Below are 14062 nucleotides of genomic sequence, written 5' to 3' on the forward strand. Positions count from 1 at the left end.
AGCGGCTTTTCTTGGTGGGAAATACCTAACAAGAAATTTGTCCATCATTTCCTTCCATGTGGTGATCGATCCCGGAGAAAATGAAGTGAGCCATCTATATGCTGCTCCCCTTAGACTGAAAGGGAATAATCTCAATCTTATCGCATCATCGGACACTGAGTTAATCTTGAAGGTGGAACAAATTTGGAGGAAGCGAGACAAATGAGCATGCGGGTCTTCATCAGCCAACCCATCAAATTGTACCAAATTTTGGACCATCCCAATTGTGCTTGCTTTGATTTCAAAGTTATTAGCAGGCACGGTGGGAGAATGCACACTAAATTCCTCACCAGTAAACTGAGGTCTTTCATAATCAGACAAGGTGCGCCTTGGTTCTGCCATAACTGAAGGTTCACTAATCTCAACTCGTGTTCCTTGATGTTCTGAACTCTCAGGCACCTCTCTCAGTCTTTGATACAAGATTCTCTCGATTTCGTTGACAGGTTCTACAAGATTTGCTTGATTGGCGCGTGTCATAAGATGGTGCCTTGCATAGTAATGAGAGTCAATGATTAGGAAATAAGAGGACAATAGTAAAACAAAATAAAGGCAAGTAAAAGGAAAAATATGTGCAAAAATGACTAAAAAAAGAAAGCAAATGCACAGAATTGAAGAAATAATGGCTAAATCAATAAACTCTAAGTTTTCCGAGTATTCCTTATGGGTCCCCGGCAACGGCGCCAAAAACTTGATGAGCGATCCGCAAGTGCACGGAGTCGTCAAGTAATATCCCTCGTGCGAGCACGAGAGAGTCGTATTCCCCGGCCCAAGAATCTACTCTTACTTCCTCTTTGCGTATTGTCTAGCCCGAATGATTCAAGGGTTTCTCTAATCTATTACTTGAAATAAAAGAACTACAAATGGAGTCTATGATAAGGTAGGGGTATAAAATCAGGGGAAAGAAATGGTCACGGATGCGGATTCCCTAGGGGCTACTAAAGTGCAAAGGATGCTAAGAATGTCATGCAATTGAAGGTTTGGACCCTAGAGATTTCCTAAATTAGATCAACCCGATGGTCACGGCAATTAATCCCCTAATCCGAGTATAAGTATTGACACGGAATTTCTTCCCGATCAAATCCTCATACGATTGCATTAACAAGTGGGGAAATCCCCTAATTAGGGGCTGGAACACAACTTGGTCTAGCCCCTAATGGTGGAGGGTGCATGCAATACCCGATGGTCACGGCGTATTTGTACATGAATCCCTTCCAAACTTGGTGTGTCTAGTACAAGGGCGATGGTCACGCTACCAAGTACAACCTAGCAGCTTGGTTTTACGTGAGTTCTCATGTAAGCAACACATCAAATGCACCAAGAATGAATCACAAATACACAACAATTGCAATAGACAAAATTAAATCATCCAAATAAACAAGTTCACCCCAAGGTTCACCGGCATCCGGTGACCTTGGGGTCTACTCGTCCATTCAAACAAATACAAGCAACAAGTCCATGAAAACAATTACAAATGGCATAAGAAAACTCCCTCAAACAATAGAAGTACGAAGACAAGCCAAGCTAGGTGGAAATGCTTCCACGGACGCCCGATGGGAGGGCGGCTTCCCTCGCTGTCTACAAACTCCCAAAGAAGAGATCGATGAAGATCTAGCCAAAAACCGAGCTTCTCGCTTTGATTTCCCTTCTCCAAAACGTGTGATCTTGCCTCCTAAAGATTGGTGAAAATCGGCTCCAAGAACTCTGCCAAAAAGTCCTTCCCTTTCCCTAGAAAAATTGGTTTCATTTATATCCCGTCAGTCCATGCGGGCGCATGGAGCCCGTGAAACTCACAGCCAAATGCCCAGAAAACATGTCGGTGCTACAGTACTCAGCTACAGTGTGTTCCTACAGTATTTTTGCTACAGTACCGAATATTGAAAATTTCCAGCAAACCTCACGGGCACCCATGCGGGCGCATGGAGCCCGTGAAACTCACAGCCAAATGCCCTCAGCAAGATCAATGACCTGCTAGAATACCGCTACAGTGCCGCTACAGTGCTGGGACCCCCCAAAAATGCCGTTTTTGGTGTCGAATTCATCCGATTTACATTTTTGAGCATCGTTCGACTCATTTAAGACCTGTAACACCGAAATAACCAATTTATACATAAAACGGGCATCAATTCATTAACATATTCACAAATGATACAAGATTAATACATATAAAATACATACATTTAGGCGTTTATCAAATAATTGGGTTGATTTATGTTTTAGCTCATTGTTATTCATGCCTAGAACTATTGAATGGAGAGATCCGTAGTTCTTTACTGAGTTGTACACGTAGATGTGACCTACTCATGTATGTTAGATCCTTAATGAACTAAAAGAGGTTTGCTTGTATCAGTATGCCAAGAAATTGGATGTCGGTAGCCCTCCAAATCTTATGGATAAATTTAGGGTTAGTGTATCCTTAATTAGTGATATCCTTGTACTTAATGCAATCATAGGGATATTGGTTAGAGAGAGATTCCTATCAACATTTATATGGGATTAGGGTCAAATTGCCAAGAAATTAGGGTTGGTCTAATCTTAAGATCCCTCGCTCTAAATCACACTTGCTATGCTATTATCATACATCCATATATCATGATGACCCTTCAAGGGAATCGTCATCCATAGGCCTCTGTATCTCATTGTTGCTCTTGTATTCACTTGTCTTGCTTTGTGATTGTTATACTTGTATTTGTTTGCTTTCTTGTATGTATTAGAGTAGTTCATCATGCATAAATCGTGAGGTTAGATAATAGGTGATGGAGGAGTAATAGGAGCTCCTTAGCCCATGCAATACGACCCCTGTGTCACTCACAGGGTATTACTTGGCAATCCAGTACACTTGCGGGGAATCAATTAGAAAGTTATAACCAAATGGACTAAGGCTCACCACAGAACCACATTAAGGAAACAATTGACAATGAAAGAGCCAAGTCCTTGGGCAAAGATCCCCTTGGGATTACTTAAGCTAGAAGGATGCTAGAATTAAAAAGATAATGGTGGTTTTAGGCAAGAGACTCCTAAAGTAGATTAACCCCATATCCTCCTATGATTGTATTACGCTTAGGGAAATCTCTAATTAGGGTCAAACACAATATCTAGGTTCATCCTTAATGGTTGGAGCGGTATAAAATACTCGATGGTCAGGGTGTATTCATACATAAATCCCTTTCAAGCTAAGTGAGTCTAGTACAAGGGCATATATCACGCAACCATGACCAACCTAAAAGTTGAACCATAGAGTTCTCATGCAATCTAACACATCAAAGAACATAAATCTTGAACCACAAACTAAACAAAATGCAATAAAAGTAAATGATAAGTGCTTGTGTGTTAAGAATGCGAAGTGTTCTTTCCTTACAATGAGCATTACTTTTATTAGGTTTAAGCACTAATACATGTGTATTTGTGTTCTTTTGTGCATGTAGGGTTATGAAGCTATGTTTTAAGAAAAGAAGCCTAAAGTAGATCATGAATGCACTATTTGGTGGAATTTTGGAAGGAACAAATGAGAAGAAACAAGTGGGGCTCTAAGATACGTGAATGTGTGCCAACCTCCATGTATTCAAGCCATTACAATGAGTTGGAGAGGCATGAAGGCAGTCACATTTGCGTATCTCAACTTGTGCATTGATAGCAAGATCTTCACCAACGAGGCTTTTGATTGAAGAAAAGTTGCAATCTACGGCATAAACGTGTGCCTGTTTATCTTGCTTCCATGAAAAGTGTGGAATTGGGAGTGTTTCAGCGGAGTATTTTAGCAGGTATTGTAGTAAAGCACTGTAGTAGTTACTATTCATAGACAGCCGAAAATCAGATTTCCAAAGAATCCACACGGGCGTGTGGAAACTATCCACGCCCGTGTGGAAATTCTACAGGCCCGTGTGGAAAATCCACAGTGGCGTGTGGATGCCGATTCCAACCCTATTTAAGCCCGATTCAACCTGATTTTGGGGTTCTTCTTTCCCCCTTTTCTCCAACTTTTCTTTATCTTTGATAGGCCATCGCCTAGGGTTTTGAGAGGCTTTCGGCACATCTTTAGAGTGGTTCTTCGGATTCAACACCGCGCTTTGTTTGGAAGAAGTTTATTTGGGGAGCTTTCGTCGGCACCGATCCGGCGAGGTGTGCCCTAGGCCGGACAAGGGGACCTTTGGAGAAGACGAGGTTGCTCCACAAGACTATGGACACGAATACTGATGGGCTTTTCCTATGGATTGATTATTTTTACATTCGATGTCATTGTTGATTGTATTGTGTTCCATGGAGAGATAAACCCCTAGTGAGTACTTAGATTTTGAAAACCCTAGGATGTTATTATTTCATTGGCTTTTCATTATGCTTTCCTTAATTGATGTCTCTAATTGAGTTCTAATCTTGAATGCTTATTGAATGATTTCTCCCTTAAAGTGACACTAGGGTTGAGAGACCATCTTGGTAACCTTTGTGGATGAGTGACACACCATGAGGGTTAGACAAAGCAAGGTTGGAGAGGGTCGAGAGGGTGAGTCGAGAGGTAGCGGAGCGTCCCCTTTCCCCTCCGGTGTGATTTATCATACCTCCATTTCTTAGAGTTCTTTGCGGTTACAATATAGTGAAGTCCTAAGAGATAAAATCCGCTGGGGCTTAGTTGCGCGAGCAACAGAGTAAAGCGTTGAAGTGACCTTATTGTCTAGGGCTTAATTGTAATTAGGGGTCTTTCGCTGTGACCAAAGGGTTAGATCTACACATAGGAGTAGGGTTTATCGGTTGGAATCCCTAGAACTCCATACAACTTTGTCCAGTCTGAGGTGTTGAGACTTTTTGATTTCTCCGCCATGGCATAGTATAGAGTTCGTCACGATTGACCTTAGGTTTGGGACCGTGTGCTTTAGGATTTCCATGACTCATTGAGCATTAATTAGGAATTATAATGCCAGGTCTTACACTTGAAGCATAAGTCCTAGGGGAGCATTGTCCGAGTACCACACTTGTGTCTCTCATTCTTGTTCCTTTTATTTCTATTTACATCACATCTTATCAACACAATCATTATTCATCTTCACTTAGTTAAGTAGCAATTTAGGTATTTTTTATTTCCTACTCTCTGTGGATACGATACCCCACTCACTTGGGATTTATTACTTTGACAAACCCGTGTACTTGTGGGTCACACGCAAGGGGCATTGTCAGTAAATCACAACATCCATACAAGCAAGTTCATTCCAAGGTTCACCAGATGCCCGGTGACCTTAGGAGTCTAGTTCAAAATGAATAAGTGACACGTTCGTATATGCATGTAAACAACAAGTGCAGGGTATCGAAGTAATAATCCCATATGAGTGGGTATCGTATCCACAGAGAGTAGGGAATAAAGACACTTAAGTTGTTTCTTAACTAATGTGGATGATGAATAGTGATATGTGTGACAAGATTCAATTCTCAAAAGTAAAAACAACAACAAAGAGAGCACAAGTAAAGGAGAAGGTGAGGCAATCGATAAAGATGGGGTACCCGGATATTGTTTCGCCTAAGGCAATTGTTTCAAGTGCAAGAAACCTTTGTTATGCTTCCTAATTAATGCAATAGCGAGTCGTGGAAATCCTTAATTGCATAGTCCCAAATCTGAGGTTAACCATGCCAAACTCTATACATGTCCCGGAGGAGAAATCGAACAATCTCAACACCATACACTCATATAGAATTGCAATGAGCTCTAGGGATTCCAAATGATAAACCCTATTCCTATGTATAGACCTAACGTTTTGGTCCAGGTGAAAGATCCCAAGTCACAATTAAGCCCTAGATGTTAAAATCACTTCAAAGCTTCACTCCGTTGCACTCATGGAACGTGGAGGTAGGATAGATCACACAGGAGGGAAAAGGGAACGCTCCGCTACCTCTCGACTCACCCTCTCAATCCTCTCCAATCTTGCTTTGTCTAACTCTCATGGTGTGTCACTCACTCACAAGAGTTACCAAGAAGAACTCTCAACCCTAGTGTCACTCTAAGGGAGTATTAATATAATCAAGCATACAAGATTGGAACTCACAATAAACATCAATTAATTGAAAGCATAATAAAGAGATTCAATGAAATGAATACATCCTAGGGTTCACAAATACCCAACTACCTACTAGGGGTTTAGCTCTCCATGGAGCTAGATATAATCAATGAAATCGAATGTAAAAATGAAGCATCCATAAGAAACCCCCTCGTTAGTCGTGGCGGTGGTCTTATGGAGAGTCCTCTACACGTCGCAAGGGTCTTATGGAGAGCTCTCCCACTAATCTTCTTCCAAACGGCGCGTGAGGTCAGAGCCGTAGAACCTCTCAAAAGCCCTAACCAATACCTCTTAAAACCCTAGCCACAGCCCTCTCTCAAGTTGGGAAAAAGATGGAGAAAAGAATGATGAAATCGCGGCTGAAATCGGCTTTTAAAAGGCTAGAATCCGGAATCCACACGCCCGTGTGAGCGCCCGTGTGGATTTTTCACAAGGGCTGTGGAATTTCCACATGCCCGTGTGAATTCTCTGTTTGCCTGTTTTCTCGGAGCGGCTGTGAACAGTGCTTGTACATTATTCTTGCCACAATTCTTGCTATAGTACCCTACTACAGTACCGGCCCGAAATGCTCCCGAATCCATTCTTTCATCGAGGTAATGCAAACCGGCACACGTTTACGTCGTGGATCACTTTGCTTCTTCAATAACAGAGGTCGTGGATCACTTTGCTTCTTCACTTCGCATACTTAGGCATTTGGCCAATGCCTCAACAAAAGAAATATTGATGTGGAGTTGCTTGAACAAACTCAGGAACTTCTTGTACTATTCATCCCCTTGGTCATTTTTCAATCTAGAGGGATAAGGGATTCTTGTCTTGAAAGCTGGGGGTGCCACCCCTTTCTTTTTGCTTGTTCCCTCATCTACCTCTATAACCTCGGGTGCGTGTTCTTTTGACTTCTCACTCGGAAGCCTACCTTCAACCTCACGACCACTTCTCAAAGTGATCGCCTTCACGTGCTCTCTAGGATTGGTCTCTGTATTGCTCGGCAAGCTTCCATGTGGCCTTTCAGAGAGAGACTTCGCAATTTGCCCCACCTGATTTTCAAGGTTATACAAAGAGCCGGTGTGGTTGCGAAGTGTAGCCTCAACTAATTCAAACCTAGTATTTGCAAATTGCACAAATCTAGCCAAGTGCTTCTCTAGGTCAGTCATTCTTGTTTCCAAACCTGAGACTCTGTTTTCCACCTGAGGGGCTTATTGTTGTTGTTAGAAATCCGGTGGCCCCATGGCCTTTTGTGGACATTGATTACTCCATGAGAAATTGGGATGATTCTTACAACCCGGATTTTAGGTATTGCTATATGGGTTTCCTTGAGGTCTCATGCCATTACCTACAAAATCAACATTCTCCACCGAAGAAACATCACCAATAGAGATCGGGCAATCGGAGGGAGCATGTCCTCCACCACACCCAGTGCAATTAGTCACGGCCGCCACTCTATTTGAAGTTAGAAGATCTAACTTCTTACTCAAATTTTCCACTTGGGCCGCTAATGAAGTTACCGCATCTATCTCATGGAGACCAGCCACCTTTTTCTTCTCCCTAGCATTCCATTGGTAGCTGTTTAACCCAATTTCTTCAATCAACTGATGGTCCTCATCGGGGGTCTTGCTACCTAAGGTACCTCCTGCTGCCGCATCCAAGAGTTGTCTTGTACTCGGGTTCAAACCATTGTAAAAGGTTTGAACAATCATCCACTCCGGGAATCCGTGTTGCAGGTACTTCCTCAGGAGCTCCTTGAACCTTTCCCATGTCTCGAATAGAGACTCCAATTCAAACTGAACAAAGGATGAGATCTCATTCCTAAGCTTTGCTGATTTTCCGAGAGTGAAATAACGAGCTAGAAAAGTTTCCACCATCTCCTCCCAAGTGGTAATTGACGCTCTAGGTAATGAGTATAGCCACTGCTTCGCTTTCCCCTTCAGGGAAAATGAGAAGGCTCTCAATTTGATGGCATCATCCGTCACCCCATTTATCTTCAGCATATCACACACCTCGAGAAAGCTCTCTATGTGACTGTTTGGATCCTCATCGGCCAAACCATTGAATTGTGCGGATTGCTGCAACATGTGGATGAATGCCGACTTCAACTCAAAGTTCTGAGCTTTAATCTTGGGACGCACAATACTCGATTGTGTCCCCAACACTGAAGGTCTGGCATAATCGGATAATGTTCGCTGTTGCTCCTTCTGTTTTGCCATGTTTTCAGATTCTTCTACTTCCAAATCAGCTGGATTAGATTGTTCTTGTACAGGCTCTTTCCCTTTTCTTCTAATTGGTTGAGGGATTCCCTCAGGTCATAACCTGGAGCTGCAGTCAAAAAGAAGGAAAAAGAAATCAGAACGATGATAGAATAAGAATATAGGAAATAGAATTTATGGTGAAATAGCTAAGAAAACAAAGTGCAAAGTATCTCCAAATGCCTATTCCCCGGCAATGGCGCCAAAAACTTGACAAGATCCCTTTGCGTATATCCCACAAGTGCACGGATTTGTAGAAGTAATAATCCCGGATGAGCGGGTATCGAATCCACAGGGAATAGGGAATAAAAATACTTAATTCACTTCTTAGCTATGTTAAAGATCAATGATGATAAGTGTGACAATGATTCAATTCTCAACAATAAAAACAACAAGTAAGAGAGCAAAAGTAAAGAAGGGGGTAAGACAATCGATAAAGATGGGGTACCCGGATAATGCTCCGACTAGGATAATTGTTTCAAGCGCAAGAACCCTCTATTATGCTTACTAATCAATCCAATGGTGAGTCGTGGAAATCCTTAATTACATAGTCCCAAATCTAAGGTCAACTATGCCTAACTCTATACATGTCCCCGGAGGAGAAATTAGATAACCTCTCAACCTCGACTCGCGATAAAGTTGCCATGAGCTCCGTGGATTCCAAGTGATAAATCTCTTCCTAATTATAGACCCTAACCCTTTGGTCCGTGGAAGGTCCCCTAGCCACGATTAAGCCCCTAGATACTAAGATCACCTCAACGCTTCACCCGCTACACGCGCAACTAAGCCCCGCTGAAGTTCATCCCTTAGACCATTCACTCTAGTATGGCCGCAAAGAACTCAAGGAATGGAGGTAGAATCTATCACGCCGGAGGGAAAGGGACGCCTTGTACCTCCCTCGACTCACCCTCTTAACCCTCTCCAACCTAGCTTTGTCTAACGCTCGTGGTGTGACACTCACTCACAAGGTTACCAACGAGAACTCTTAACCCTAGTGTCACTCTAGGGGAAATGTTCATACAATCAAGCATTCAAGGTTGGAACTCACAATAAACATCAATTAATTGAAAGGATAATAAAGAGATTCAATGAAACGATTACATCCTAGGGTTTACAAATACCCAAGTACCCACTAGGGGTTTAGCTCTCCATGGAGCTAAGTACAATCAAAAGAAATAGAATGTAAAAAGCAATGAATCCATAAAGAAACCTCGCTCGATAGTCGTGTTGATGGTCTTGTGGAACGCCCTCTACTGTCGTCCAAGGATTCCCTCATCCCGAGTATAGGATACGCCCGACGTAAAGCTCCCCTACCAACCTTCTTCCTAAGAAATAACGATGTCGGAGCCGTGAGAACCTCTCCAAAAACCTTGGCCAATACCCCTCAAAACCCCTAGCCAAGCCCTCTCATGTTGGGGAAAATGATGGAGAAAAAGAATACTAAAATCGGGCTGATTCTGCTTTAAATAGGGTCGGAATCGGGCGACTACATGGGCGTGGATGCTTCACGCCTGGTAGGGAATTTCCACATCGGCATGGATAATTTCCACAAGCCGCTGTGGATTCTCTAAACTGCTTTCTCGCCGGCTAGAATAGTGTTGCTACAACACTTGCTACCGTAGTTGCTACAAAGATTCACGTCTCCCGAATAGCTTCCCAAATCCATACTTTCATCGGAGTAACGCAAACGGGTACACGTTCACATCGTGGATCACTTGCTTCTTCAATGATGGCCAAGTTGGTGGAGCTCTTGTTCTATGTGCATAAGTCGGAATGCTCGAGTGTGACTGCCTTTGTGCCCTTCCCAATGGATGTGCCAACTAGAATATGAGGAGGTTGGCACACACTCTAGCATCTCACACCCGACCTATGTCTTCGCGTTTGAACCTTAGCAAGATTTCCTCCAAAAATCAGTGCATTGTGCTCCACATTGGCTTCTTTCCTTCATACTCTGCCTCACAACCCTACCTGCATGAAAGTAACATAAAAACACACATATTAGTGTAAAAACCCGAGAAAAGTAATGCTCAACATAAGAAATGAACACTTCACATTTATATCGCACAAGCACTTATCAGTCATAACACTAAGACAAAAGACCTTATGGTCAGGACTTATGGTTGTAAGTTGTCCTGTAAAGCATGCCAACCATCATCCCTAACTCCTTACGGCCTTGTTTTTCCTCCCATATGCAAGCCATAAGTGTCTAGGTATAAATATTTATGATGAGGGGTTTGAAAGGGATCTTTAAATATTTAATTGTAAGCTTGGGGAAAGAGAGGGGGTTTCTCTCCAAACATTTGCAGATGAATTTCAGAGAGAAGGAGTCTATCTACCTTGGAGATTAGAGATTGGAGCTTTCAAGAAGATGGTTTTGGGAAGATTTCACAACAATCTCAAAAGGGCAATGGAAGATGGGGTTTTCATGTTTTAATTGATTTTTATTATCTCTTATGAATTGTACGATTGCTCTCCCTTGATAGAGAACTAATTTTGTAGATGTTTGTGCGTAGATAAACTCTAGGCTTAGATTTGTTTGACAATGGTTGTACATCTTTCATGCTTTAATTGCTTTCTAATTGCAAACCTTTATATTTATAATCAATCAAATGTTTTTATTGTCTTGAATGCTATTGAGGTGAAAGTCCTAGTTTTGTGTATGATTTGCTTGTGTGTCTAGTCAAAAGACCCACCTAGCATAGGCAAGCCATGATAGGAGAGGATTTGTTACTAAGTCTAGAAATAGGGTACTTTGCGATTGAGAGTTCTACTCCCATAATCCTCCTTAGTGAATTGGTAAGCAATTTGGTACTCTTTGCAATTATAGTGCGTAGATTTACAGAGTAATCTAATTTCTACTTTGTATGAGATTAAGGGTTATCACTTTGAGAAAAGGGTTTTCCGCAATTTGAATTCTTGTTGATTCTTGTTAAGATTTCATAGAATGTAATGCGATTGTGGGATTGTCTATATTAGCACCGTAGTAGATTAGTTACTATTTATCTTAGAAATGGGATAGTATACTTTTGGATTTTTCTCATATCAAATAAGATTGCTAACTTACAACCTTTATCCCAGACTTATAAAACCCTAGAGGAAGTCTATGCCCGAGTATCTTATTTCCCCTGTTTGTTTGACTGCATTTGTGTTCGCATTAATTAACTTTTATTTTAATTTTTTTATGTCTTTTCACATCTCACATCTTTGAGTCGGCTTGTTTTCAGAATTATGGTTAGTACTGATAGACTCTATTTTTCTTATGGATCAATACCCTGCTCTTCGGCACGTTCACTAGAGTTCATTATGTTGTTTTTGATGTGGTTACCGGGGATCGAACCTGGATCACTCGCGTGATAGCCGAGAATACTCACTACCAGCATCACCAAGCTTCCATTAGCTCAGGAGGGCCGATAGGCGATTATCGCTTTGTAGGCAAGGATTGAGCCCGACGTTGGTCAAGCCTTGGACATTTTGCAACGTCTGGTATAGAACGCTCCGGCCCTCACCAAACTAATGACTCTACATCCACAGACCGACTTTACACTATTAGACGACGTCGGGTGATGAGTGCATTTTATATAGATATCTTTATACATTTTTCATGTATTTAACTTATAACTGCAACAAATCAGTGTAGCATAACTTGGAGGAAAAGCGCGCCCAAATCACGTGCGTGATTGTGGGAAGCACGAGCCAAGCACGCCTGTGCGTAATCCATGAAAATCTTTGATTTGAAGATATTGAAAAGCAAAGTCCTATTTTAAAAAGCATGGCCTAAGCATGGTGATACAACCCTTGTGTGTGCGTACTACAAGTGCACAGGTCGTCCAAGTAATAAAATACCCTGGTGAGTGGGTAGTCGAATCCACAGGAAATAGTTGCTCGGCAACAAAAGTAGTGCTACTTAACTATACTGAAAACCAAGTTGTGATGTTGATTCAAAGTATCAATACAAATTAAAAGTAAAGAGAAGAGGGAATAAGCAAGAATAGGAAAGAGAGGTAATCGACGGTAAAATGTGGTAATCAGACAATGCTCACCATAGGACTATTGTTTCAAGTGTAAGACTACTATTATACCTCCTAATCGGAGTTTAATGAGTCGTGGTAATCCAAAGACACACGGTCCCAACACTATGCCCACCGGAAAGGAATACTCTCAACATCCCACACTGTGGGGAACTGCTTGGAGCTTTAGGGATTCCAAGTGATAAACCCTATTCCCTAGTATAGATCTAACTCTTTGGTCCAGACAAAAGATCCCTAGTCACGATTAAGCCCTATCACCAAGGATTACTTCAACACTTCACTCTGTTGCTTGCGCAACTAGGCCCTAGTGGAGTTTGTCTCTTGGTACTTCACTCTATCATGACTGCAAAGAACTCTTGGAACATAGAGGTAGGATAAATCATGTCAGAAGTGAAATGGGGCATTTACTATCTCTAGACTCACCCCCTCAACCCTCTTTAATCTCGCTAAGTCTAATCCTAATGAAGTTGTGATAAGTGCTTTGAGTAGACATATTTTTATATATGTTTTACATGTATTGAGCATCATTTTTACCATGGTTTATGTCTCATATTGTGTATTGGGTGTTCTTTTATGCATATAGGTTGTGAATGCCTTGAAGAGTAAAAACGAAATAAAGATAGGCTATAAAGACACAATGTTGGGAGTTCTTGTTCAATTAGAGGACCGAGACACGGGAGGAGTTCATGAACGTGGAGATGTGTGCCATCTTCCAAGAGGATTCAAGTCAATTCACTAGTTGGAAGAGCACAAAGGTAGCCACATCTTCATATTCCTTCTCTTTGTGAAGATTGCAAGGCCTCTCAAAGATACGTCGATGAAGAAAAGTCTTATAGCCCACCACATGGATGTGTGAGAGGACATGTGGCCTCAAGAGAAGAATGTTTGTACCGCATGTTGTGAAACGTGCTGTAGAAAAATAATGTAGCAGTACTGTAGCAAAATTTCCTATAAATTTCCTATTCACGCGCCCCCATGGAAATTCCTGCAGCCCACGTGGGCGTGTGGAAAATCTACATGGACACGTGGGGGCACGTGACATGCACGGTTTTGGGCTTTAAATAGCCTGTTAACCCTATTCATTGTGGACTTTTTGGCAAGGCTTTTGGCGAGCACTTTGAAGGCAAGGTGGCTAGGGTTTTTAAGGAGGTCTTTGGCGATATTGGGGGATGTCCATCTCCAACTTTGCACGATCTTCTCTCCGTCATAGCATAGAGAGAGCCTTTCGAGACCTAGCTTCGGAGAAGGATTCTTCAAGGTGTTGGGCGACCCATCAAGGCCATCATCACGAATTCAAGGGGTTTTTCTTCATGGTTTTCATTGCTCTTCATTGTATTCACCATTGTTTTGTAACTTGCTCCATGGAGGGCTAAACCCTAGTAGGTATTTGGGCATGTGAACCCTAGGATATATATTTTTGTATTAATTTGCTTTATGTTTCTAATAAATCCAAGTTGATTTGAGTTTTAATCTTGTATTCCCATTTTTGCTTGTTTTATTAATCCTTGTGGTTGATTGGATTTGCATGATTTGTTACTTTGATGAGAGAGAGGTCTCCATTAGAGTTAGAACTTCAAGATTAAAGAGGGCTAAGAGGGTGAGCTATGAGATAGTAGAGTGTCCCCTTTCCCTTCTGATTGAGTGTTTCCTATCTCCGTATTACCTAGACTCTGTGGAACCATAATTGGTGTGAGGAGTGAGATTGAGAGATTTCTCCACC

The 14062-nt window shown here is 41.8% G+C and overlaps 1 non-coding gene across 1 annotated transcript; it reads left to right on the forward strand.

The window, feature by feature from the left end:
• The first annotated feature begins 7778 nt into the window (after window positions 1–7778).
• LOC120266164 lies at window positions 7779–7885 on the forward strand. Its single transcript, XR_005538006.1, has one exon. It is a non-coding gene; the product is annotated as a small nucleolar RNA R71 (small nucleolar RNA).
• Window positions 7886–14062: the final 6177 nt, after the last annotated feature.

This window comes from Dioscorea cayenensis, chromosome 7 (assembly GCF_009730915.1).
Source record: "Dioscorea cayenensis subsp. rotundata cultivar TDr96_F1 chromosome 7, TDr96_F1_v2_PseudoChromosome.rev07_lg8_w22 25.fasta, whole genome shotgun sequence".
Lineage (NCBI taxonomy): Eukaryota > Viridiplantae > Streptophyta > Magnoliopsida > Dioscoreales > Dioscoreaceae > Dioscorea > Dioscorea cayenensis.